Raw genomic sequence first — 25,670 nt, 5'->3', positions numbered from 1 at the left:
AATGAATCCAATAATCAAATATTGCCAAATCCAGTGTCAATCTATCAATGTTAACAACGGTGTAGGGTGTAGTTGAAAATCGATGTCCAACAATTTTCTCTCAAGGGATATTCCATTAAAACATCTAACCCAACTCATGATATAAGGTAAAAACATCAATACCCCTGATTTCAATTTACAGAAGTTAAAACTGGATTAGAATATTGCATTTTGTTCCAATTAAAATACTAGTTAATATTTCAACGGAATATTGGTTTACACTAATATATATATGAGGAAATACAATATTTTCAACTATTATCCTGACTGTTTAGTAAAACCTTGTTATATTGCAAGTTCCAAGTTATATTGCACGCTTCCATGGAAACGTTATATTGGACGGTTCAAGATGTTATATTGCACGGCTTTAGGAACACCTCGCTGTTCTTTAGTTTTGTACAAAACTTACGATGAATCGCGCGTAATAGTGAGTTACGTTATTATGACGTCACAAAGGTTCACGCTCAATTTTGCGCCATCGTTATAGATCTCGAATCAGGCACGTCATGTAGACGTTTATCGAGTAGAGGACGGACACGGCGAATGTATTAGATTAAAGCCACACTATGTGTAATTATCAACAAAAATTCAAGTTAAATTCGACTTCAGTGTTTTTTGTATTTGTATATGTAGTTGAAATTAAGATATATTAAAGAAACAAGGTGAAATGGGCATGTGACTTAGGGCTGGATGATAATGACGAGTTCTGGTAGACAAAAACTCACAGGATTATTTTCAAACAAACACAGGATACCAAGTTAAGGTGGCTGCAATATCGTCTGGTCCATAGAATTTTACCAACTAATATTCTTCTATTCATAATTAAGGTAGTGGATTCTCCGTTATGTACATTCTGTAGTGATGAAAATGAAACATATATACATTTGTTTTACAAATGCTCAAGGATAACAAAATTTCGTAAGGAGTTTGAGAAATGATTACTTGAGAAAACCACTTTCAATGTTAGTTTATCACCTTTATCAATACTGCTTGGTCTACATGGTCGACATAACAATATGTTTAATATAATGTCATTACTTTTCAAACAATATGTATATCACTGTATAATTAAGAAGGTTTATGTATGTATTGAAGTTTGTTTGTTTGATTGAAGAAGAAGGTTTATGTATGTATTGAAGTTTGTTTGTTTGATTGATTAACGTCCTATTAACAGCTATGGTCATGTAAGGACGGCTTTTCATGTATGCGGTCTGCTGCGTGTATGTTATGCGAGGTGCGTGTTTTGGGAGACTACTTAAAGTACATTTATGTAAGTATCATGTGGCGGAAAAGTTTATTTGAAAAAAAAACTTTGAAATTTAGTTGTCTCTTTGACAATTCACATATTGTAGATAGATGAAATGTTGGTCTTGTAGGGTTTGTGTAAATGTGTATGTCCAATTGTTACTTGTTGCATATAAACAAAATTGTAATGTAAGACATATTATTGGTATTGAGGTGAATTGTAGTCCTTGTTCTGTGTAATAACATGTTCATGAAAATCATTAAAAAATTTTAATGAGAAAAAAACCCAGATATTTAAAGAATGTTTTTAATTAATTTTTGCTAACTTTAGTCAGCAGTTGTTGCTAGTCGGTACATGTAAACATGCCTTCATTTTAAACTGGTTGCCATATAAGTTACGATTATTGGCTAGCGGAAGTCGGAAAGTTCATGACCCGTTTTCGGAAGAGTTCAGACAGACGTTATGTAGTTACGGTAGTCGCATGACGTTCTCGAAGTCTTCAATATGACTTGAAGCTTTTTCGTACAGTGCTGATAATTTTGTTAAGAAATTGTCATATTCGCTTTAGAAAAATATTCAACTAAAAAACTGGTGATTATGTAATAAAACAAATATTTCATGGGTTACTGTGCTCTAGTTCATAATATTTACCCCGCGGTGGTGGTAATCAACAAATATTATTTGCGCTCGGCCTTCGGCCTCTTGTAATATAACAACATACAGATCAAGTGACTCTTTTAGACATATAAAACTTTTAACTAATCATGACATTCAAGTGAACACATCTGCAGATAAACAAGTCGTTGTCTTTACAGATTTAAAGGTTTCTTTGGTTTGTTTGATTAATGAACGTCATATTAACAGCTATGGTCATGTAAGGACGGCCAAGTGATGCTATCATTTCCAAATATTATTAGACATGAGGACTTCAAAAATTAATAAACACGTTTACATGTCAGAAAATGGGCTATTTTCGCTGTCGGAAATACTCAAAATATTGCCGGTTTTTTATAACTTTTAAAAATCAAAGTGCCAAGGCCACTCAAAGATGCTGTGAATGAAGGACTCAAGCAAAGGAATAAAGAAATTGGTTTATCATTTAAATATTGAATTTAGTATACTAATTAAGTGTGCAGTGTTGCATTTTGGAGTTTATTTACGGTATACCGTAATTATTTCATGATACACTATAGACTTATGCCCTCATCAGCCGTCACACTATAAACTTATGCCCTCAATAGTCATCACACTGTATATTTGTGCCCTCCTCAGTTATCACACTGTAAACTTGTGCCCTCACCAGTCATCACACTGTATACTTGTGCCCTCCTCAGTTATCACACTGTAAACTTACGCCCTCATCAGCCGTCACACTATAAACTTATGCCCTCATTAGTCATCACACTGTAAACTTGTGCCCTCATTAGTCATCACACTGTAAACTTATGCCCTAAGCAGTCATCACTCTATAATCTTATGCCCTCATCATTACGGAGACATCAGTCATCATAGTGTAAAATGATGCCCTCATCACACTATAGCTTTTGCTTCTCATCAGTCATAATTACTTGACTGTAAATATACACTTATTACATCAGTCATCATGTGCACACTATAAACTTGTCCATAATGAAACCAACAAACATGAATTTGTTTGTTTGTTTGATTTATTAACGTCCTGTTAACAGCTATGGTCATGTAAGGACGGCCTCCCATGTATGCGGTGTGTTGCGTGTATGTTGTGCGAGGTGAGTGTACTGGGAGACTGCGGTATGTTCGTGTTGTGTCTTCTTGTATAGTGGAATTGTTGCCCTTTTTATAGTGCTATACCACTGAAGCATGCCGCCGAAGACACCAAGCAACACACCCCACCCGGTCACATTATACTGACAACGGGCGAACCAGTCGTCCCACTCCCTGTATGCTGAACGCTAAGTAGGAGCAGAAACTTCCACTTTTATAGACTTTAGTGTCTCGGCCAGGGGACAGAACCCAGAGCCTTTCTCACAGGGGCGAACGCTCAACTCAAGGCCAAAAGTGAGGCGGTGCCAAGGGAGGCAATATGAAAGATAAAACAAACATGAAAGAAGAATGAGTTAGTCTAGAGCTTATACTACATACTGTGTAGTTGAGTACCTACACTGTAATTACTTTAATTAGATTTATTTATGAGTACATATTATCAACATCATTCATGCATATGTATTTTTGAAATATCAATCTTCTATTTGGTATTTTACTGTCGTTAGGACCAAGTTTGATATTATGGACTCTCAAAGCGTGACAGTGGTACTCACTGATGGATGTGAAATCGATGAGAAAAGGTTCGAATCACTCGACTCACAGACACAGTTAAATTATTTAGTAAATAATGAAAGCTTGAACTTGCCGTCCTCGACAAATGGTGAGATAATTCGAATTTCACAAAAGCAGCCATTACAAGTTGTCAAATAATAAGCTAATACAATTAGACTACATAAAAATGTTTAAAGATTGTATGTTTAAACCATTCAGTCAACCTGATCAATGTATTTAGGCAGCCATCTTGGATTTCTGAAGAAGTACAGAACAAATCTGTCGCAAATTTCATAGACTGTATTGGTCCCCAAGGGCCTTAGATGTGCAGATTGCGCAACTGAATTTTTCAACTATCAAAATCCAAGATGGCCAATGGCTGATATTTAAAATTTGTTTCCCGCAATTATCAGAAAGTACTGAACGGATCTGTCTTCATAGTATTATGTAGGTTCCTCAAGAGTCTATTAGTTGTGCATATTGCAATTTAGGATGGATCAGGCAACAGGATGACTAACAGGCCCTGTCTTTGGTTTTGATAGTTGGATTTTGTTACTGCTATTTCTCAGAAAGATCTGAAAGGATCTGTCTGCACTTTGCTATATAGGCCTTAGTTTTGCATATTGTATTTTGGGACTGATCTGTCAACAAGATGGATGACAGGCAGCCATCTTGGATTTTGATTGCATTTGAAGTATGTTACCGCTATTTCTCAGAAAGGATATGGCTGCAGTTATATACATGTATGTAGGCTCCCCATGGATCCTATTTGTACATATTGCATTTTGCGAATGATTGTGGGTTCAAGACCTCTCTGGGATCTCTTGTTTGATACATATCGAGTGATGATTAATTATAACTTTTATAGCATGCACTGTAAGCTTATGTGGCAGTTAATAGAAATAAGACTTAATTAATCTTTGGTTGGAAATATTTTTTTTGTCAATGATTATCAATTTGTTAAAGATGCTCCACCGGTGACAAATGGTATTTTTTCACTATAAAAAACAGGAGCAGACGATTTAGTATTTTTCTTCAGTTACAAATGTTACTTACTTTACATCATTACCACCATTGAAAAGTTTGAGCTTCTAATTTTACTTCAAGTTAAAAATATGAAAAAATATTAATTGCATCCCGAAAAAAATTCGTGGCACTATATCTTATATAGAATGGAGCAATGATTGCGCATGCACCAAAGGCAAAACAAATTATTTTATGTTAGTTTTTGTGTTAATTAGGCATATACAGTTGGTAGTAGACTAAAGGTTACACATTGTGCACACGGTGTGAACTACGAGTGGACACGGAGTGCACGAGGTTTAGACTACAGGTAGACACGGAGTGCACGAGGATTAGACTACAGGTAGACACGGAGTGCACAAGATTTAGACTACAGGTAGACACGGAGTGCACTACGTGTGAACACGGTGTCCACTACAGGTGGACATCGTGTCCAGGTAAAATGTCCACTACATCCAGACCACAGACAGACTAGATGATGTGCCACAGAGATATGAGAAAATATGTATTTATTCTGCAGTCTATATGGACTTTGACAGATAGAAATATTTATTGCGATCAGAAACATAATATTTTTTGCAAAATAAAAATTACCGTTAATTACTGAAAATCATTCGTACTGTAATGTTTATTTGAATAGATACATATAAAGTAAATTGTATCAATATACATTATCATACAATTGAATTTATAAATAAGGACGTTTATAAATTAGAAGTTATAAAAGCAAATTAACTGCGTACGGTAAACCACGTTCTGGTTACATGTATGTCTCATCAATGGATAGTTCAAGTCCGCATTTTCTCAGTAAAAACTATTTTTCTTAGCTAATGATATGTAGTTTAAAGATGAAATTCTTTTTCGAACGCATAAAGTGATGAACCTTGCGTGGAGTAAGATTTTCAGTGTAAGCAAACCGTCGCCAAAGAGATATTTTGATCGGCAAAATATTTTGATTAAAAAGAATATATTGATGGGCATAATAAAAGCAAGGATATATAAACATAAACAAATTAAATTATTTATAAAATGTTTAACTATGAATGTATGGAATATAGTTTTCTAAACGGCAAGGTGTGCGAAATAGTTTTAATCCTGTCAAATGTATAATACGTATACATTTGCTACATGGAACCTGGCGCGTTGCAAAGCATTGGAAAAATGAGAAATCGTCCATAGACGTTAATAATCGGCATTAGAAATTACATTTTATTGTATCAACCGATTGAGGAACCTGTAAGCACTGGCTTAAGAAAGCAAAAATTTAGTATTGGACATCTGGCTGCTCGTGAGCATCAACACTGTTCAAAGGACCGATCGCTAAAATGTAGGTCACATGCCTGATAACAAATCAAACAGACAGAATCAAAATAAATCCAACTTCTACCCATTTAAACTGTAGATTCATAGTTGTTGATTAGATTCTGAATTTGAGTTACGTGATAACAATGTATGATCCATACATGTAGTATATTGTACACTTAGAATTTGCCTGCTCAAAAGATAAACCCCTAGTCTAGGACAGCAGTTGCCATGGTCACTTGGACTTCATACTGTTCCATCAACCACACGGGCATGATAATCTAAATTACCTAACATTGGTCAGAGTGGGGCCAGGGGCCTGGGGCCTTCTTTGGGCACCCTTCAAGATGTTCAGTCAAGTGTATCCCAGACTAACAACACCTGTATACATGTAGTACCTTATCCCAACCCCAGGAGGTCCATTTATAGCATGCCGTACTTAGGTGGCAGCCTCTCTACATACATACATTGTACTCGTCAAACAAATACGTACAGTTATACAACAATGTTAGTCAATAGGGATATGTGTTTTAACTGGTAGTTTATTTTAATTTATTTGATAATGAAGCTTCATATATTAAAATTAAAAATAATCTAAATGCCAAGTGTATAATTAACTAAAACATTTATATCAATATTATTGGAATATCATGTTTCATCCAATATCTTTTCATTATTTTTTAACACTGGTTTTTTACATATTTCAGAAACCTGATTATCATGACTATGTATATAAAATACCATATTACTGCAATGTTGAATAAGTACCTAATCTAAATTAATTTTGATTATAATATATACATGTAGATGTATTATTGGTAAATTCAAGGTTGTGACAGACATGCTTGATTTACGCATTGTACAGCTCCCGTCAGCTCCACTTCAAAGCTGCCTGTCATGACAATAATTGCCCCCCCCCGGGAACATGTTCACCCAGGCCCTACAACAAGCATGTACATGTATCTAATAAGAATGGTACTTATGTGTTTCAAACTCATGAACCTATATGATTTTTAAACGGTAAAGTATATTTGTTTGTCTTAACAAACTTCCATAGAAACAATTCTAAAATCACATATTATATAAAGATACTGCCCCCATTCTCATAAAGCCGTGCAAACACAGAAGGCAACGATTCTGCCCTCTGGCCATCTATCGATGGTCACCTTTAGGCACCTGTATAGCTGGATACTGTGGCTTACCTGTATGCTTGACAAGTTATAATTATTGGACCATGACGCAATATACGGTCAAGATAACTTGCGGGGTTGGGATCAGAAACATATTGTGTTTACCGGTAATTAAGAATCAAAACAAGCTGAATTGGGTACTTGTAGGTAGACTAGCCACCAATTAGTGGAGGACGTCATATAGTTTGAAGCGGATTTAATTCTGCATGATCTTTTAAAGACGTTCAGTTTTTAATAAAGAATATGTAATTAAGCTATTTTTACGTACAATACTTTTAGAACTTAAAATAGCAAGAAACATATTATAAAAGTGTATATGTTTTAATGAAAGGCGACCTACAAGGGTATCGCTAGACAACTGATTGATAGGCACCAAATCTTTTTATTTAAAAGCTATGTATTACCCGGTATATGATTGTATTACTGATAGCTTATTATAGAAGAAAAAATGTCTCAAAAGCACATTTGGACTGGTTTTTGCTGCAATTCAAAGTTTTTTTTTGACTTGTATATTTCATACAATTTACCCATAAAACATTGACTTTTGAAAACGTAATATAGACAATTTAAGATATGAAATGGAAGCTACTGATATAAAATTAAATAGACATATACTTAAAGATGCTCCACCGCCGATAGAGCATAAATGATATTCATCATTTGAACAATAATTGGTGTTTAATCGTGTATATAATAGTCTAATTAACACAAAAAATAAGATAAAATAATTTATTGTGTCTTTAGTGCATGCACATCCCGTACAACATTCCATATAGGATATAGTGGTACGGAATTTTTTCGGGATGCAATTAGTTGCCTTTTTTATATAAATTTTTAACCTGAAGTAAAGATAACAGCTCAAACTTTTCAATGTTGGTAATGGTGTAAAGTAAGTAACTTTTGTAACTGAAGAAAAATACTAAATCGTCTGCTTCTGTTTTTAGTAGTGAAAAAATACCATTTGTCAGCGGTGGAGCATCTTTAATGAATATAAATTAATCTTTATTACTTTTGCAGTGAAAAAATTTTAATCATGTATACTAAAAAAATATCGTATTATATAGTTATATATACTTTAGATTAAATTGTAGATGTTGTAATTTAAAAAAAAATAAACACTTAAAAATTATAATAATGTATTATTTCAAATTGAAGAACTTATTCTTCCCCGATCCCTAACTGTAACACATCACCTTGTCTGTCTATGTCTCAATGTACCTGGACACGATGTCCACCTGTAGTGGACACCGTGTTCACACGTAGTGCACTCCGTGTCTACCTGTAGTCTAAATCTTGTGCACTCCGTGTCTACCTGTAGTCTAAACCTCGTGCACTCCGTGTCTACCTGTAGTCTAAACGTAGTGCACTCCGTGTGCACAAGGGTGTAACCTTTAGTCTACTACCAACTGTATACATACTTATTCACAAACTAAACACCAATTATTGTTCAAATGATGAATACCATTATGCTCTGTCGGCGGTGGAGCATCTTTAATAGAAACAAGACTTAATTAGTCTTTGGTTAAAATTTTTTTTGGTCAATGATTATAAATTTGTTAAGATCCAAATGATGTTAAACCCTCCAGTAGAATAACCCTCGTTGCCTTTAATGCCATTATTTTAGATCCATCAGGCAATATAAAACAATATATGGACTGAATCAAAGTTAATATTTTCTATATTGGATATAATATGTAATTTTGCCAAAAGGATTATCTGATTAGCATGTTAATGGCCATCCTTACATGACCATAGCTGTTAATAGGACGTTAATTAATCAAACAAACAAACAAAAGTGATAGACAGGATACCACCCTGAGGGACACCCATCTTTTATGTTTCTGTTTCTGAATAAGTTGAACCCGTTCGAACTTTGAAGTGGCTGTCAGATATAAAATTTGAAATAAACTTTGGCAAATTACCACGTATACCGATATCACGGAGATCGTTCATGATTCCATATTGTCAAGTAAACTTTTGGAAAGCTGACAGACGAAATATTTGCAGATATCAGAAGCGAGTTGTAATGGTGGGTACGGAGAAATAAGATATGTTTGCCGGGATCCGCAAAGCGACGTTACAAACGTATGATGTCACAGAAGGGACGGTCTACGTTAAGGATCATTGTGGCCAAATTTGGTTACAATCCATGCACAACTCTATGACTAGTAAGTAGCAATTAAACGGAAATGTTGACAGACGGAGGCAGGCAATGTCCTGACATAAGCTCACCGCAAACCCATTGGGCCAGGTGAGCTAAAACTGCAGAGTGGGACAAGCTGGTCATTAGAGAGGAAAGGGTGCTTAGATCAAGGTCTCGTTCCCCTAAGAAATCCCAAACCAGAAGGAACTTTGACAGTATGATCCAGTGTCAGTGCGAGGTGCGTGTTTTGGGAGACTGCGGTATGTTCGTGTTGTGTATACTTGTATAGTGGAACTGTTGCCCATTTTATAGTGCTACATCACTGAAGCATGACGCCGAAGACACCAAGCAACACGCCCCACCCGGTCACATTATACTGACAACGGGCGAACCAGGCGTCTCACTCCCTGTATGCTGAGCGCTAAGCAGGAGCAGAAACTACCACTTTTAAAGACTTCGGTGTGTCTCAGCCAGGGGAAAGAATCCTAGGGAGGCATTAGGAAAGATAAAGTCCTTAAAAAGAAGAGAAAAGATAAGATCCTACATTTAGTCGCCTTTTACGATCATGCAATAGGGGCAGTAGGTACAATTCTTACGCCCTACCTGCAGAAATACGGTGCAGAACTCCACAATCAGTCTATAGTCTTGTTAAAAACCGAAATTTCGCAAGCGCTCAGCTCACTCCTCGACGAACTCCGATGTGTTGAAGACACTAAAGCCTTGCGCGTTGGAGATTATTTCCATAAGGACCGTACTAGACAGACCCGCTCATGCATCTAGTGCAAGTCGGCTAACCAACCTTTCAATACTGACAATTTATTAAACTTTTGAGTCTGGCGCGTCTAGTTACTGATCATGAGGTCATGAGCTAAACAGATCAACACTATTTCACCCGAGACTGCACTAGAATCTGACTGTGAGCCTGATAACGAAAGCATCGCTCACGCCGTCAGTGTTCGACTGACTTTAGTCACTTCCGGCCTGGCCTTATCCGGTGTTATACCAGTGCAATGCTCTTATAAAGTTTCCACAGAAGATCACGGTGTTGTCTTTATTGGCGCCGGTGGTCTCGTTCACAATTTATCATTTCCTAGAATTAGTGAGGTTCAATCTGATAACAATACAGATCGTTATTAGTGATAATAGGGATCTGCCTTTTAATCAGATTGTAGTGATGTTAAAAACGTTGTCTTGTACAAGACAGATCAAGCTATCCAGTCAGGGTATGGTTAACCCGTACCCATTCCAACTCGTACCCAAAATATTTGGCGAACTCGTACCTATGATTTTTACCTATCATTTTCATTTATTATACATGTAATAAATAATATTTTTTAATAAATAAAAGTTGTGTTTTATTATTATTTCATAATAAAATTGATTAATATCCCATCATACGTTTGTGTTTTCTGTTGTATTTTGCGTCAACAACCAACATCAAAACGTGTGTTGATAACAATTGTCTAGAATCATCAAAGGAATCCAAAGTATCTATTTAAAGCAGCATTGCCGTCCATGTTTTTAGGGTAGTATATACACCCCTGTAACATACCGAAGCCATTTCCTGTAACGCAAACAAACACACCGCACTTAAATCAAGTTTACCGCTAATTGTGTGTGAGTAATGCAAACAATCACCACACATAACTACCTACCTAAAATCACCACATAAACACATCGACTTCTAATAAAAGATTATTTTGTCTTAATTGTTTTAATTGGATTTAACCAATGGGAAAAGCAGAACCAATTTACCATTTCATTTTTAATATAAATTAAATTATCACTCACTCGTTATCACATTCATCATCATGGCATGTGTTGTGTGCAAAGAAGCAGTTCGTCCCCGACAGGAAGCCTTTCAGTGCGACCAGTGCGATTTGTGGCAACACAGAACATGCGACACAGGTAAGTGATATTCATTAAGTACTTAATTAATAGTAAAATAAATTATTCATGCTATTAACTATTAAAACTATATGTACGCACTAACTTATATATTAATTGTGTACTGCTTTGTACCTTATTAGCGGCGCGCGTCGGTGTTACTTGCGTAAAACAGTATAATAATTATGATATATATATATATTTTATATAAACTTGCAATAATTTGTTAATCATACAGAAAGTCACAGAAACTTTTCAGTACTCTTATTGGGTCCTCTTATTAGCGGCGCGTGTCGATGTTAATTGCCTCACACCAATTCTATTGTAATTGAGAACAACTGTTGAAGGGCTTAAGTGCCTCTTAGATAGTCTTTTTAGTTACTCAACTAAGTAGAAATTGTCTGTTAATACTGATAAAATGGAAAATAGTCGTATTTAGAAATGGTGGACGTATACTTGAAAAAGAACCGTGAAGATATAATGACTATGAAGTTGAATTAGTAAACGATTTTGTTATCTTGGTGTAAAGCTAAAGTATGATAATAGATTGAAGAAGACCCTAAATTTTTTTAGTAATAGCAACACTGGTAATTGTTTTAATTGGATAAACCACGTTCAACATTGTCTTTTTTCTATGGTTTGGTAATGTGTGTCATGCCTTACAATTCCAATTAGTTGCAAACTTAAGGAAATAGAAGAATTGAATTGAAATGGTTATTTATTATATATGTATGACCTGTTGTTATACACAATGTGTATCCGAGTGTAATAAAAGAATTGAATTATAAAAGTATTAAGAAAAGAACATATTGCACCTATTTCACCACGTGATTCCTTGAGTAAATATAATGTATTAAATATGGAATAAAATGTTGTTAATGGGAAAATGTTTGAAATTATTCCCGATATGTATCAAAGCAGTAAGTCTAATATTTCTTTTACTGGGGAATGTTGTTTCTTCTACGCGGCGCGTGTCGCGTTCGGCAGGTGATAAACGGCGCGTGTCGATAGGTGATAAACGGCGCGTGTCGTTGTTATTTGCCTCGCGACACAATCGAAAATGTATATCTTGTGATAATTTCAAATTCATTTTATATCTCTTTTTCGTAATAAATGCGCAGAGAAAATATTTGACAATGATTTTACTTTATCAAAATATATATGTTACTTCAGGAATATCCAGAGATCTTTATTTATTTATCTATTTTAACTTCTGTCTTTCTGAATTACGATTAATATCTATTTATTTTTGTATTATTAGAAACTTCGACCTGAGTGTTGACTTGTCTGCGGATGTGTCTGCTGACGCATCTGAATTGCCGCCAGCTCTACTTGAAGAGTAAGTATCTATGGTATAAATGATGCAGTTTTAGATTTATTCTTTTATTATTTTATTCTTGTATTCAATTTCCACATGAACATAATACTTATTGATAAGTAACAAAGTTTGTTAACAATAATTTATAATAAGAAGAGAGTAGACTATATTATTTATAAACCATTTAATATTTCTTAAAATTATGCAATTGTAGTTCGATCGAGGATGATGTTGTGGAGGCAGCAGATTTGGACGTTGACGTCGAGATTCGGTACAACATCATCGAGTCGGGGAGCCAGAGAGGCGGCAAGATACTTGCCGATAGCAGAGGATAGACCTTCACTGTGAAGGTAGCTTACATAATTGATTTAAATGGTTTTGAAAATGGACATTGTCTTCATTTACATTCGCATAATTTATTAATACATTCAATCAATTGAAATATTGAAACATGTTAATTATTTTTTGCCGATTACAAAGGATTTTGGTTTAATATAAATTGATTTCAATAGTTTTGAAATTGGATCTTTTCATTGTAAATTTTATTTATTTTATTCATAATTTGTTTGTTTGTTTTGTTTGTTTGAGTTTTACGGCCCATCGACAACTTAGGTCATTTAGGGCCAAACTACAAGTCATGCATTATGATCAGGATAAAAGATCAGGGTAAGAAAAGGCAAGTAAGGATTAAAACACATATTGTAAACGTTAATTTGATAAAAAAAAGGTTTGTATGGGATAAAATAAATTTGGCTAAAACACATGAGAAAACTCATGCACAATGTTGATGAAACGATGAAATGTTGAGTTGATACGATGTATGATGAGAAAACGTTCATATTTTGCTTAAAATACCGATCTCTTTGAGATAATTAAAAATACGATTATGTCTCACGGCATGAAACATTCATAAAGATCAATTGAAATTGAAACATGATTCTTATTTTTATTGTAGAGGACGCGTGGAACTACAACATATTGGTGGTGCAGTGTAAGGAATGCCCCTCACAGATGTGGAGCCACAATTGTACAGAAGGGCGAGGATTTCTCCGACGGTATACATCCCCATACACATGACAGCAAGCCAGGCATTGGGACATCCTTAGAGATGCGACGAGATGTAAGTATCATTATTTCCTTCTTCGTTACTGGTGTTATAGATGGTAATGGTCTTTCTCTGTCACTTTTGTTAATAAGTCAACACATTATATAATGTATATTAAAGTTGAAAACTCGACCCATATTAATAGCAACTTACCATCTTTAATTTCAGACTTGCTCTATCCAGGCCAAGCTATTTGACCTTTGGGGAAGGTACGCCGATGGAGAGATGTCTAGCTTCACCCTGCTGAAGCGATGTGCAACCTTGAGCGACTAGGAATAGCTAGAATAGTGTTACTGTAGGATTTATGAACATTTGGTACATAACCCATATGCATTGGACATTCGTGTTTACATCTTTTTTGTCTTTTGTTGTTATTTGTTATGGATATACATGTATTATCAGTAATAGATTGAAAGAATTGAATAAAATGAAATCATATTGAACTATATTTGCATACTTTGTTGTTGCTTTTAAATCACAAACTAAATGATATATATCCCATACCGAAATAAAGCATGCTTTTATGATGCTTTTAGTGACATATTTTAGTACTTTTTCTAAAAAGTACAAAAAAAGCATGCTCTTTTAGTACTTTTTCCGGACACACCATCAGGGCAGAGTACTTTTTTTGTACTTTTTTTGGACTCTGAAATTTTGCAGAGTACTTTTTTTGTACTTTTTTTGGACTCTGAAATTTTGCAGAGTACTTTTTTTGTACTTTTCTGGGACTTAGTCATTTTGCAGAGTACTTTTTTTGTACTTTTCTTGGACTTAGAATTATTCACATGGTATGAGAAATGTTCAGAGTACTTTTTTTGTACTTTTTTTGGACTTAGAATTTTTCACAGAGTATGAAAAATGTTGTGTACTTTTTTTGTACTTTTTTGGGACTTAGAATTTTTCATAAGGCATCACCATTTCAGTGTACTTTTATTTTGATTTTTTTTTCTACTCCAATTTTTTTTAGGGGGAGTTTTTTTAACAAAATTATATATTTAATTAAAAATTGTTTACAACTGAACATTAGAAAGAAATATAATTCAACTACCGGTAATTAAGATGTTTATTTAATAAGTGAATGTTGCAGATGATGTTTTGAATAATTTTACATTCTTAATGCTAAGTTTTTATTTTCATTTCTTTACCATAAATGTTTAAATTATTTCTAATCACTTAAGTGTTCACCTTAAAATATTGTTGAAATGTGTTTATATAAGTGTTCACCTTAAAATATTATTGAAATGTGTTTCCAATTCCCTTTCTCTCTAAATGAGTTAAAATGTAGCAGTATACACTAGGCCCATGTACATATATGTTACATAAAACCAATGCCTATGTGATCAGCATAAGATGCATTAAAATTAGAGTCTTAATTATCGACAGTCACGTGCACACTGACACACAAATCGCCTGTCTCTGACCAGTGGTTTCACACACAATAACGATTTACAACCAGGTAAACAAGCCAACACATGTACATTAGTCGTTCTGCACGGACCTAACAAAACTCTCCCCTGGGTCAGACTCATGGTCCCATACGATAATAAATAGTTTGTGAAAGTGTTTCCATCCTCATATAATGATTAAATGGTTTCAGTATAAAATCTCAACAAACTAACCAAAACAAATAGACATGCCGGGGATACTCCGTTGCACACACTGTTGACGTAAATATGCTATCGGTCTGATTTATATGTAAAAGGAAATACAAGCTATCATAGATGAATTTGTCAATGGAATTTTATCAACTCATTTGTTTACACCGACTCGGACATCATAGTAGGCTAACCAACAAAACACTCACGGCTCATGTTTACGTAGGCCTGGATGTTTCTGGTCAGACACATGGTCTTATACGATGATAAATAGCTTGTGACTATATAATCTTTCCAGCATCACAACGATGAAATTGATACTCTAAAAAGTTCCTCCAAACCATGCCAAAAACAAGGGTTTTGTTTATTTTTTTTTTATATAAAAATCTCGATCTTTTCACGACATGCCGGAAATGGTTCTTATTACAAATACTCTGTTGTCGTGATTATAAATTGGTTTACACCTCGCGTCAAAAAGGTGGATTTATTAATATAATAGTTCGTATATTTTCTGTTTTGATATATTATCACAAACTCTCAACAAAAATTTAGGAATGAAGAGGTTTGGTTTAGACGATAGGATCGTACAACATTCTTTTGAATCACGTAAGAGGCCTACAGGTGTCTGTTTGTAATACAGCAACTAAATGTGGATTTATCAGCACACCAGTTAATTTGTTTGCGTTTTTTATTCCTTGTCCTAAGTTAATAATAAAACGTGAGGAATTGAGAGATTTTGTTTAGAAATATTATAGTACAGCATTCCTTTGTGAAAGACGTAAGCGGCCCCACATGTGTTTGTCACGTGATTATTTGAGCGGGAAACACAGAATGTGAAACAGCTGGCTGGCGGCCATATTTGTTTACGTCTGTCAGCTGATTGCAGAATGTAAACAAACAAATATAACTGGCTGCTGGGCCAACATCGAAAGAAGGTAGGATGTTTGCACAGAGACACGAGGTTATTTATTTTTTGTTTATTGTTACAATACCATCGATCTCCTCAAACTCTAGCTGGTGAACACAGTACCGATGGAGGATGGAGTTACGGTAAGTTCATTTCTCTTACTTGTTTACTTCGTTCTGAAAGCATTTGGATGCAATTAAAACACCCAGTTTATGAAATAAGTTAGACATCATTTTTGTTTACATAGCTGTGCTTTCTTTTTGAATGGGCTTGGCAATTATTTCATTGCCGTTCAGTTGTAAATTTCAACATCATTTCCAATTTCAAATCACAAGAAAATTTACACGGCAGGGGGGTTTAAATGTTATAAATCAATTCAACATCCAACAAATTGTATCTGGACACAAGTTTTATTAAAAAAAACTATGGAACTTTCCATATCATTTTCACTTCATTATCGCCCACAATTTCGTTTTGTGGTACATAATTTATTTTATGTTTTTTTTAAAAAAAAAAAACTACTTTATTCATCATGATTAATTAGATTGGGAAATAATATTTGTTTTCTTGAAAACATGGGTAATGAAATAACATTATTAACTTAAATATGTGAGTGTGATTTGGATGCTCATATTCAATTATATCGTTGTTTTCACGACATTTTTTTGATAAGATGGTATGATGTTTCAATGATGTAATCCTATCATATTTACATTTTGCTGTCCATCAGTCAATTAAGTCCTGCAATTAAATCTAAATGTGTATACACATTCATACATGTGTTTCCATACAATCAGGTCATGTATATATAACCTCATATTTTTCCTTTCAGGCAAATTGCAGATATGTGTGTGATAATGATCGAGGGCAGACTGGTTAAAGACATAACATTAATATGCCTAATTTAAACAGGTAAATATTAATAAAAGGATGGTGGTAACATGTGAATATTTAAATATTTTAAGATGACTGATATACACAATGTATGAACATTATAAAAAGAGTTATTTTACCATCTAAACATAACCTTTGCATTCCAAAATGTTAAGTAATATTTCATTGAGACTTACAATTTAAGTGAATTAACACTCTGAGAAAAATGTCATTTATCAGAATGACAGTAGGGTCACTGGGGTGTTGATCAGGGGTCAGGGAGTGGTCACACCTCTTTTGTTTACATAATTATCAAGCGACTGCCTGGTATTTTGGTAGTTTAGTAAAACTGTACTGGGGACAAACAGGGCTGGGTTATAGATCGAGGCATGGCTTCAGGTAAAAAGGGCACGGCGCTGCGCCATGCGTACATAAAAACACTAAAATAATTTAGTTCTGCAAATTTATTTTTGATTAATTAATCTAGCCATGTGTGAACTTTTTATGAGTATACTATTGTACCATATGCATTCGCACTGTATCCATATTGCACATCCTATTTTTTTTCTTTCTTTTCAGAATACAGTAATTATGAAGAAGAAACAGTCAACAAAAACAAATGAATAGCTGATGACTGAAAATGAATGCACCTCATCAAAGAGACTGAAAATCCACAGCTGTCATCAAGCCACTTTTGCAGGTAAATATTTCAATCTATCCTGGTTTCAGATTGCTATTACTAGCAATTATGTAAAAATATGGATGCCATTTTAGACACTAAAACTCAGTAATCCTGTGTGGAGTGTATCTGGCTTCATTGTACGTTCATATAGGCGGGTGCTTCGAAAAATAAATGGAGGAATTTACGTTGTTACATTCATACACATGGCATGGTATAAAATTAAAGCAAAGATTTATTTGAGCCAAACAAAAATATAAGACATTTTAATATACCCATAAACATTATTGTTCCAGCACAAGTCTTTGTCTTTTTTCAGGCTTTCACTGCCAGGAAAATGGAATGAAAAACAGCATGTAATGGATTTGCACTGGACAGTGATCAAGGGGAAAAGATTTGGACAGGATTTCATTGCATTCACATATTGAAATTTATATTGTAGACAACATTGTGACAAAACCCGATGCCAATGTTCAACATTTTACACATGTTTTATCTCTGAATACAATGTTGTGTTGTAAATATTGAGTGTGGCCCTTAATTTATTTGTTTCTTCTGTGCATTGCCATGTCCAGGTACTATCTTTAAACTTGATGTGTGGGTCCATCTTGGTTGGATTGTGTGTCACATAAAAAAACACTGCACTAACTAAGACAAGTCTATTTGAACAAAAAAAAAAACAACCTTGAATTGCATCTTCATTTAAGAAAAACATTGCTAAACTTTTTCTGTGTTATAAGAGATACTAATAGGTCCATCTAGGTGAGCTGAGGCACCTATAACCATCAATAAATAAGATTTCTATCATAGTATTTGAAATTAGTGAAAGAGTACACCTGGGTTTTCATATTGTATTCTTAATTATTTTGGTACTTTTCCACCAACATCAGTAGTAAATTTTTCATACAGTTTATAATTTGTTTTGAGCTTGTTAAAAAGTACTAAAAAAGTACTGTACTTTTTTTGTACTGTTTTAGTACTTTTTGGTCTACATAGAAAAGTACTAAAAAAAGTACTGTACTTTTTTTGTACTTTTTCTAGACAAAAGAAAAGGTCAAAAAAAGTACACTGTGTGCTTTTTTTGTACTTTTTTTCCGCCACAAAGTACTTTTTTTGTACTTTTTGTACTGTTTTAGTACTTTTTGGCCTACCTATAAAAGTACTGTACTTTTTTAGTACTTTTTCTGGATAAAAAAGGTCAAAAAAAGTACTGTACTTTTTTAGTACTTTTTCTAGATGAAAAAAAAGGTCAAAAAAAGTACTGTACTTTTTTAGTACTTTTTCTAGATGAAAAAAAGGTCAAAAAAAGTACACAGTGTGCTTTTTTTGTACTTTTTGTACTATTTTAGTACTTTTTGGCCTACCTTCAAAAGTACTATTAAAGTACTGTACTTTTATAGTACTTTTTCTGGATGAAAAAAAGTACAAAAAAAGTACACATGCCACGGTCATGTGTGCTTTTTTTGTACTTTTTTCCCCCCACAGAGTACTTTTTTTGTACTTTTTCTGTATGGTGTAAAACAATAGAGTGTACTAAAAGCATGCTTTTATGAGCCTGTTTTAGTACTTTTTGTACTTTTTTTGACTCATTTTGGAACCGGGAGGTAAGTTCGGTTCCAAATTGAGTCAAAAAAAGCATGCTTTTTTTGACCTTTTTTTAGTGTACTTTTTTTGTACTTTATTTCGGTATGGGTTGTGTTGTTTGTTTGATTAATTAACGTCCTATTAACAGCTATGGTCATGTAAGGACGGCCTCCCATGTATGCGGTGTGTTGCGTGTATGTTGTGCGAGGTGCGTGTTTTGGGAGACTGCGGTATATTCATGTTGTGTCTTCTTGTATAGTGGAACTGTTGCCCTTTTTATAGTGCTATATCACTCAAGCATGCCGCCGAAGACACCAAGCAACACACCCCACCCGGTCACATTATACTGACAACGGGCGAACCAGTCGTCCCACTCCCTGTATGCTGAGCGCTAAGCAGGAGCAGAAACTACCACTTTAATGAGTATAAGTATCCCATCAGGTCATAATCTTGAATACATATGAAACTATTTGATATATAATTCCTATCATATATATGTGTGTATATATATACATAAATCTATCAATTTAATTTTAAATCTTAAAAAAAATCTAATTGTATACTTAATAGCCTTATTGTGTAGTAAGGTAATGACGTGATGGTATACTTGCTTGTCCAAGTTGTCTCCCTTTAACCATGTAATATCTTACGCATGCGTATGCACGCATATTCAATCGCATACAGCATAACACATGTGGTTTGCACAACTTATAACAGTATTTAAATGATGGGTACGACTTCGCCAACCTTGGGTACGAGTTAGCCAATTTTGGGTACGAGTTAGCCAATTTTGGGTACGGGTTTGCATGGGTACGGGATCGCCATAATTCATCCAGTCAATTAACGAACGTGGTATAAATGCGTTGTTAGTGACTACACCTGTACCAGACTATGTGAGTAGGTCGTTGGACAGCCAAAGGCGAACGGTGAATTTCAGGTACCATGCATCTCGGCCTGGGATCAAATTGGCTCTGCCGAGGAAAGAACTCTATACTAAAACTCCGACAGTAATTGAGAGATGTAAGGAAGAAGGAAGGAAGATAGACAACGAAGGACCCGAAATTGAATCTGCACAACTCTCGGCAGAATTAAAACTGCCCAAGTGTCTTAATGATCAAGATATCGATGCCGAAATGACTTGTTATCGTTCATTCAAACCCATGTTGCTAACACTAACGTGCTTTTCTTGCGACAAACATATGTAAGTTTATATTTAATTTAACAATAAAAAAGGCTTACTATAATATCACAGACTTTACAATAACACAGATTATATTATAACATTTTGAGGTAAGCATAATAACATGTAGTAAGCCCAATAGGGAAAATAGAGGTAAATCCTATAAATCGCTACGTGTCCTAGAGTTCTGCATGGATTGTAACTAAATTTGGCCACACACATCCTTGTGAGAAGGGGAAATGGACTTGTGTACATTTTGGCTCTGGCCCACCGGGGGCAGGAGGGGCGGGGCCGAATAAGGGAATTAATGTTAAATCCTGTAAAGCTCTATTTGTCCTAAAGTTCTGCATGGATTGTAACAAAATTTGGCCTCAAACATCCTTGGGGGAAGGCAAGGACGTATAAGAGAAGGATAAGTCACACTGGGTTTTGGGGAAGTCCAAGGCAGGCGCTTTTGTGTTTGTGCACTGACCGTGACGTTGGGCGACGACTGATTTTCCTTTGATATCCGCCGGCGCAGCCTTTGATGTAGCTTGCGGGTACGAGGGTTACCGTCTTACTTTCTGAAGCGGTGCCGTCATTTCATGAGCTGTCGATTTTTTTTTAACGAAAATTTAAGACATATCCTCTAAATATTCCGTCTTTAAAGCAAGTAATAAACGTCGTGAAATTTAATAAACTTTACAATGGTGTTTCGTTTGACTCGATAAGACAAGTATTTGTTGAGAAAAACGGTTTTTATTCCTGGTTCATAGGCGTCTCGCGTGGTGTTTAGTAATATAAAGAGACAGACACGAATCCTTCTCACTTATAAATCCTTGGGGGAAGGGGAACATAACTTGTATAAATTTTGGCTCTGATCCCCTGGGGCAGGAGATCCCCTGGGGCAGGAGGGGCGGGGGCCCAATAGGGGAAAAAAGAGGTAAATACTGTGATTCTTACTAAGTTTATGCAAGGATTTATAAGTGAGAAGGACTCGTGACTGTCTCTTTACACTAGTAAACACCACGCGAGACAACTATGAACTGGGAATAAAAACAGTTTTTCTCAACAAATACTTGTCTTATCAAGTCAAACGAAACACCAATGTAAAGTTTGTTAAATTTCACATTTACTACTTGCTTTACGGACGGAAGATTTAGAAGATATGTCTTAAATTTTCGTTAAAAAATACGACAGCTCATGAAATGACGGCCCCGCTTCAGAAAGTAAGACGGTATCCCTCGCACCTGCAAGCTACATTAAAGGCTGCGCCCGCGGATATCAAAGGAAAATCAGTCGTCGTCAAACGTCACGGTCAGTGCACAAACACAAAAGCTCCTGTCTTGTACCCCCCAGTATGACTTACATATACTTCCTTGGTTTATGATAATGGTAATCTTACACATTCGTGCAACTATCCTGTACTATGGCGTTAGAATTGCACCTGCTGCCCCTATTGCATGATCGTAAAAGGCGACTAAATTTAGGATCTTATCTTTCCTTTTCTTCTTAACTGACTTTATCCTTCCTAATGCCTCCCTTGGCACCGCCTCACTTTTGGCCTTGAGTTGAGCGTTCGCCCCCTGTGAGGAAAGCTCTGGGTTCTGTCCCCTGGCCGAGACACACTAAAGTCTGTAAAAGTGGTAGTTTATGCTCCTGCTTAGCGCTCAGCATACAGGGAGTGGGACGACTGGTTCGCCCGTTGTCAGTATAATGTGACCGGGTGGGGTGTGTTGCTTGGTGTCTTCGGCGGCATGCTTCAGTGATATAGCACTATAAAAAGGGCAACAGTTCCACTATACAAGAAGACACAACATGAATATACCGCAGTCTCCCGAAACACGCACCTCGCACAACATACACGCAACACACCGCATGCATGGGAGGCCGTCCTTACATGACCATAGCTGTTAATGGGACATTAATTAATCAAACAAACAAACTAATGCCTGCCTTGTAGTTAGGCCCTAAATGACCTTAGTTGTGGATGAGCCGTAAAACTCAAACAAACAAACAAACAAACCAACGTTATCACAGAGCGTAACTGTTGGTTACCAGCGTTATGCTGTCACCGTCTACATACAAAATCCATTGTGGTGCCGTAACTGCCAGAGGTATGGCCATCATGAGAGCAATTGTAGACGGAAGATGGTATGTCAGTACTGTGGCCGTGAAGGTCACGACGAAAAAGACAAATGTGACATTGTCAACCGTCACTGCGGCAATTGCAGGAGTAACCATGCGGCGTCTGCTCGTACCTGTCCTGCCTGGACTTGGGAGAGTTAGATATTACGGGTCAAATATACCCGAGATGTCTCTTTCCCCGAAGCTAGGATGAATGTCGAGTGTTCAGACCTGAATATTAATGTGACCACTTATGCACAGATCACTCACGCAGAGTCCAGGCCTTGGTTGATAAGCCTAACTGGGATAATGTTGTCCCAGACATGGCTGATGCTAAGGCCTGCAAAGTAAATTTTGGGGGACCCGGAAAGGTTCAATTCGGTTCCACCTAAACCGCAAAATAACCACAACAAAAACCACCAGCTGGGCCATCTGGAGCTAAAACGCCAATCCCACCGGCGTCTCCAGGACTTACACAACACAAAATTCAAACACCAAGCATAAGAAAACAAGTTACCGCTGCTCGTCTATTGACGTTAAAAAGCTCCCTGATAATGCCAAGCGACCAGCAAATACACCACCGCAGGAGCAACGCCAGACCAAAACCACCAAGGTAATGCAAGTGAGGCTCCCCTCACTAAACAACAAACCCAGTAAAGAATCAGATGACCCTATCCTTGGTCGGAACATCTATGATGCTCTTTCGGTGACAGCACATTAATCGCCGCCAAACAACCTTCTTCAAGTAGTCCTGTTGGTCCGACAAACTATCCTCAGGGAGCATCATAGGGACAAACACTATCATACAATGGAACCTACGCGGATTTAAAGCGAACATAGAAGAATTAAATCATCTCATAAAAAAATAACCCATCAATATTCTGCCTTCAAGAAAAAATTCTGAAAGACACCATCAATATCAGACAATTTACACTACACAAAAACTCCAACACATCAGGTGGTGTGGCGGTGGCTCCCCAGGCACTGAGGATAGAGGTAGACCTTAGTTGTCATCTATAGAGTATTTCCCCAGGCAAATTGGTGGATGGTATTATGAAATACACCAAGCCGCAGACACTCTTTTCGTGAAATGTTTTCAGACACTTCGACCAGTACCATATTGTCCTTGCCAAGCTGTAGTTGGTAGGTAGTGTGTCTTGTGAGAAGAGACCATGCAAGTCCTATTATTCCCCCTCTTAGGCCATCTGATGGTAGCATCCTTCTGGGTGGGGATTCAAAATTGTACAAATGATGGGGCTGACCCCCTGCGGCCTTAGGCGCGGGGTCTAAAAGGTTTAATTAGGCTACTTTTTTATGGAGGTGTGTATACACCTTCCATTATAAAATCACTCAGGTTTCTCAATATAACCGGAACACTATACCTTGGTAATCCTATCGGCAATCTCCGTAACTACGGGAGATAACTTTTACACTGTGTATTGTAACGTTGTGTATTGCACAGAGGTCAAGAACTGTCAGGGATTTCCTGTTCTCGCATGCTTCACATTTGCTACACATATTTTTTTTTATTTGGTTTATCTAGTTTTATGTATCAACAGGATCATCAATTTATTTTCCCCCAATATTCATGTTACCCACGTTTGAGTACATACATTTGTATGATCGATCTCTGACGGATCTCTGATGAAGTACGTATACGGTAATGATTATCGATTGATTAGACTAACTAAAACTGTCTGTAAACTTAATAGAAATAAATAACAAATAACACTCACAATGATGTGAATATCTTGAGTAAAAATGGATTTGGTCATGTTGCTGTTTGTTGTCTACTCTGCCATTACGTAAGCCTACTTGTGTGTAAACAAACATGGCGACCGTACGAACCACGCCTACTCTCGTTCGTATGTCAGTAAGCCGGTTAAAATACAGTCTTCATTATGAATAGGATTGTATTGTATCACTATTTTGATATAGTTTGTGTATCAAACATATGGTTGTGTAATAGTTTAATGTATTATCAAGATTAGCATCGTAACCTAAATTTGACTTCGTTTAGAGTGAAGGTGTAGGCCTATCGCATTATGCATTACCGTAGCCTTATTTTTGCAAACTTCGGGATATGACCTCGTGGTGTTTGTCACTGCAGAGATCGATTAAATGATGTTTTATACGACTGTGTGATGTCTATATTGTCGATATTATATTTAATATTACACGTTATTTCCGTTTATAAAGTTGATTGGAGTATTTCATTAAAATCGCGGGGACAGGATTCCGGGAAAGACACATGTGTAATACATTTGCAAGTTCGAATTCATGCTTACTCTCGCTAACATTTCAATACGCCGGTTAAGATACTGTCTTCATTTCGCATAGAAGTGTATTATATCTTTATTTTGATATATCATGTGTATAAAATATGTCTTTGTGTAAAGAGTTACTGTATTATCGACTTTGTTTAGAGTGTAGGTTGATCCATAATGCAATACCCAAGCTTTTATTTTTGTAAACTTCCGGATATGACCTCGGGGTTTGACGCTGCAGAGATCGATTAAAAGATGTTTTTTACGACAGTGGGATGCTTATAAAATTGATATTATGTTCTATATTACATGTTATTTACATGTATAACTTGATTGCTGATTATTTCATTGAAATCACGACGACAGGATTCCGGGAAATACACCTGTTGACAGATAACTGTGTAACACGTGTGCAAGTTAGCAGTCATTCAGAAGACCATTTTCTTGGTGTCTGCGAACATTTCTTGTCCAAACATAATATTTAGATAATATATTAAACTTTTAATTTGATATTTGATCATTTTTGACGTTTAAATATTATTATCTCGATAACAAACCCGCAGAAAATCGATAGCGAGTTCAGTCCGCCATTGTGTTGTGATAGTAAACAACCACGCTTCAGTTGGCCGATTTTCTGTGAATTAAACAATTGTACGATTGAACATGCATCTGGTACGTAATTATTGTCATCTTTATTATATTTTCATTACATATTATATCTTTTAAACACTTTTACGGCGATTTTTTATGATGTATAACTTTACTAAAGCGGCGAGTAAAACTTTTTTCACGTGTGGATCATGACGTAGTAATAATTCAAAAATATCGTCAGATTTTGGTTTTCGTCCACAGATAAGTCTCACTGGTGTATAGGTAGCGATCCCGAATTTAAGGGGGGAAAGTCGCAACTTATTCTCTGGGAAATACGGTA

The 25,670-nt window shown here is 35.8% G+C and overlaps 2 long non-coding RNA genes across 2 annotated transcripts; both read left to right on the top strand.

The window, feature by feature from the left end:
* The first annotated feature begins 15,802 nt into the window (after positions 1-15,802).
* On the top strand, positions 15,803-18,055 carry LOC138309420 (uncharacterized). Its single transcript, XR_011206270.1, has 4 exons — positions 15,803-16,193; positions 16,883-16,962; positions 17,503-17,623; positions 17,922-18,055. It is a non-coding gene; the product is annotated as an uncharacterized lncRNA (long non-coding RNA).
* Positions 18,056-18,178: 123 nt separating this feature from the next.
* On the top strand, positions 18,179-19,307 carry LOC138309544 (uncharacterized). Its single transcript, XR_011206297.1, has 2 exons — positions 18,179-18,799; positions 18,851-19,307. It is a non-coding gene; the product is annotated as an uncharacterized lncRNA (long non-coding RNA).
* The last annotated feature ends 6,363 nt before the right edge of the window (positions 19,308-25,670 follow it).

This window comes from Argopecten irradians, chromosome 15, assembly GCF_041381155.1.
Source record: "Argopecten irradians isolate NY chromosome 15, Ai_NY, whole genome shotgun sequence".
Lineage (NCBI taxonomy): Eukaryota > Metazoa > Mollusca > Bivalvia > Pectinida > Pectinidae > Argopecten > Argopecten irradians.
This window is presented reverse-complemented; position numbering and strand designations above follow the sequence as displayed.